This window comes from Empidonax traillii, unplaced genomic scaffold (genome assembly GCF_003031625.1).
Source record: "Empidonax traillii isolate 1590-97213 ecotype Southwest subspecies unplaced genomic scaffold, ASM303162v1 scaffold2000:size43768, whole genome shotgun sequence".
NCBI classification, from domain to species: Eukaryota; Metazoa; Chordata; class Aves; order Passeriformes; family Tyrannidae; genus Empidonax; species Empidonax traillii.
Window position 1 is genome coordinate 1 of NW_020957193.1, and position 3,015 is coordinate 3,015.

Genomic DNA, 3,015 nt, shown 5'->3' on the forward strand with positions numbered 1-3,015 from the left:
CTTTCTAACGTTTGCTAGGAGAAATCCCATTTTCAATAATCCTCAAAACATTTAGCTCTGGAAAGAAAAGCATCCCTGCCTGAGAAGACCTGTGTCTGCGCTAGCAGGTGCAGCAGAATTTGGAACTTCTGGTGAAAGGTCATATTTCATCTCTGACACCATCGAGCTGAACGCCACGGCCAGAGTTCTAAAAAGCAAGACGTGCTTTCAAGTTATTTTCAAGCACAGCTACATGAATGGATTTTCAAAGAATGTATAAATAGCCGTGTCTAAAACTTTACACATTGAACCTGACACATCTAAGTATCACAAGTTGCTTTTGAACCTCTTAGCCTGTAAAGACACAGTAAAATGCAAGTATCACTTCTCCAAGCACTTTAAAACTTTTAATAAATTAGTATTCATAAACAAAAATCAATGTCTGCCTCAGAAATAAAAATAACAACCTGGATTACTGCTATGCTATGAAACACTTTGCATATTTAAGCAAAGTTGTGAACACTAATGGCTTTTATAAAAGATTTATAGGAACCAAGGAACCATCAGGACAGATGCAGACTGAGTGCCAGGGGAACTCCTGAAATGTATCAGCTGTCAAAGGGCAGCTACAAGGCCATGGGTAAGGCACCAGGGTGAACTCTGAATTTTAAAGTTATGCTTTCCAGACTGCACCAAGATGTGATGGGTTAATTTTCATATTGAGTGTTTCACAAAGATCCTAAGCCACGTAACCCCACTCTAATTTAATGTTTGTGAAAATATTTCAGCCTGAGAGCTAAAATTGTTGTGTTATGGATAATAAAAAAAACACTTAAAAAAAAAAAAATCTATACGGCATTGTGTGTTCTATTTTCTTAATACCATCTCAACAATTTCTGGCAAAGGCAGCAGAAGAAAAGCTCCGTCAATTAAATCGGCGTGAAACCAGAATAACATCAACAAATGCTACAAACTAACAGCCCTCTGCTATGTGAGAGGGAGCAAAAAAAATTAATCCTCCCTCAGATTACTGAAGGCATTTTCCCTGAGGCTGCTACAGGGAGGCAACAGAAAAGCAGAGGTTAAAACCTGAAACCAAACACACACGTCCCCCCAAATGGAGGAATCACATCCAACATTCCCCTGCTCGTTCTACCACGAGAGAAAATACCTAGGAACTCTTTATTTTTGAGTAAATCTGCAACTCAGATTCCTGAAATACCCCCCTGGGTTTAACAGCATGTTCATTTACCTGCTTAGTGGTTGGAAACGGACTCCAATAAGGGTGCAGGTTGATCGTGGTCTGAGTTCGCTGTTTCATTTTGTTTTCAATTATAACAATGTCAGGAGACCTGGCATTTTATCTGCTGCCTTTCATCAATAAAACATCCTTCCATCAGCAAGACACCTGGAACCATTTAAGCCTCTTCAATATCCCAAATCCCGGTTAGGCAAAATGTGTTACCACCCTGACATTCTGATCACAGGCACTGAGCTTTAAAATACCTTGCTGAGCTGCAAGGCCAGCAACGACAGATAAAACCAATAAAAACAATCTTCCCAAATGCAGTTTCCCCTTTTCTCCCATCAGACCTGTTCTGACTAAAGACAAGTAGGGAATTAAAGGAGTCTCTCCTTTTTCTTCCCGTTGTGGTTTGAGGGTTTTTTTTGGCCTTGCTATCCCTAAACTTATTCTGAGGAGCAGTATTGTACAGGTAGGCTCTACACACACATCATTAAAAGGGCTGTCTTACGTGGGTATTGTTCTGAAAATGCAACTTTTGCCATTTTACAAGTTTATATTGACGACTGCACTCCTTTACCAAGCGCTAGTGGTTTTTTATTTCAGTTAAAAGCACACGTTTTTCCTTTTTGTTTTCGAAAAGGGAGAAAGCTGCTTTATTTACTAATGTCTGACTTTGTTTTGTGTTTAAGAAGGAGTGCTCTAAATGTTAGTATTTGTTTCCATCCTGCTATTTATTTTCATTTTTTCCCATTTGTCTTTTCAATTAACCGTGGTCTAATGCATTAAATAAAACATGTCTCTGACAAATGGAACTGTCAACATTATAGGGTTATTATTCTTTTGGGTTTAGATTGCTATAATAATAAATAATTACTAGTGCCACAAAGTTTAAGATCAATCCCAAATTCAGATTCTGGGCCTCCTTTCATTGAACAGGATGTACCAAGTCTGAAATCTTCTTGTGGAATAATCAGACTAGAAATCAGAAGGTAATGTCTGCCTATAAGTATAATATTTTTTAATACACCAGGGATGAAGTACTGAAGAGAATGCTGGAAATCACATGTAAATACCCAAGGAAAACATGTAGCATATTAGCAGTGTCCAGGTGAATAGATTTACAGTGAAATTTGGGGAGTATTAACAACTATAATTCAAATGTACTTCAGCATTATACTGATTTAAGATACCTGTCCGCCACTGCGAAGTTTGAATGTCTATTTATGCTACAAATATGCATTACTGCAACATTCCAACATTCCACGGCCCTGGAACACGCAGGAGCCAAATGAACCCTCCCTGGTTATTACCCACCTAATGCTGTAAGAATACTGCTGTGACATTTTGGCTGCTCGACCATCTTAAAGGTTAATTCTGTTTCCTATTCGAAACGTTCCTCTCGGTGAGCCTTTCCACGCACTCTCTATTTACTGATTCCAAACAACCCCCAAACTGTTTCGCTGCTCACTCTCACTGTTAAGAACATATTGACTGGCTGCCTGCTCTGCTGTTTAATTCATTTATGCTGAGAGTCAGGCATGGAGACAGAATTTTAAATGTGACATTTGCAGGCTGCTGGGTCATTTGAAGCTCTGACAACACCGGGGAGTTCCTGACATACAAACTGGTCCCGATTTTCAATCTTCCATGCTCTGAACACATCACAGATTCTCCCCGAAGGGGCAGGTTCCAGCCAAAAGTTTTTAAATCTCCCTCGTGTTTACACCTCGCAGAAAAAGACTTGTACACTTGAAAGTTTTAAAATAAAGCTTATGTTTCCTTTATGGTAA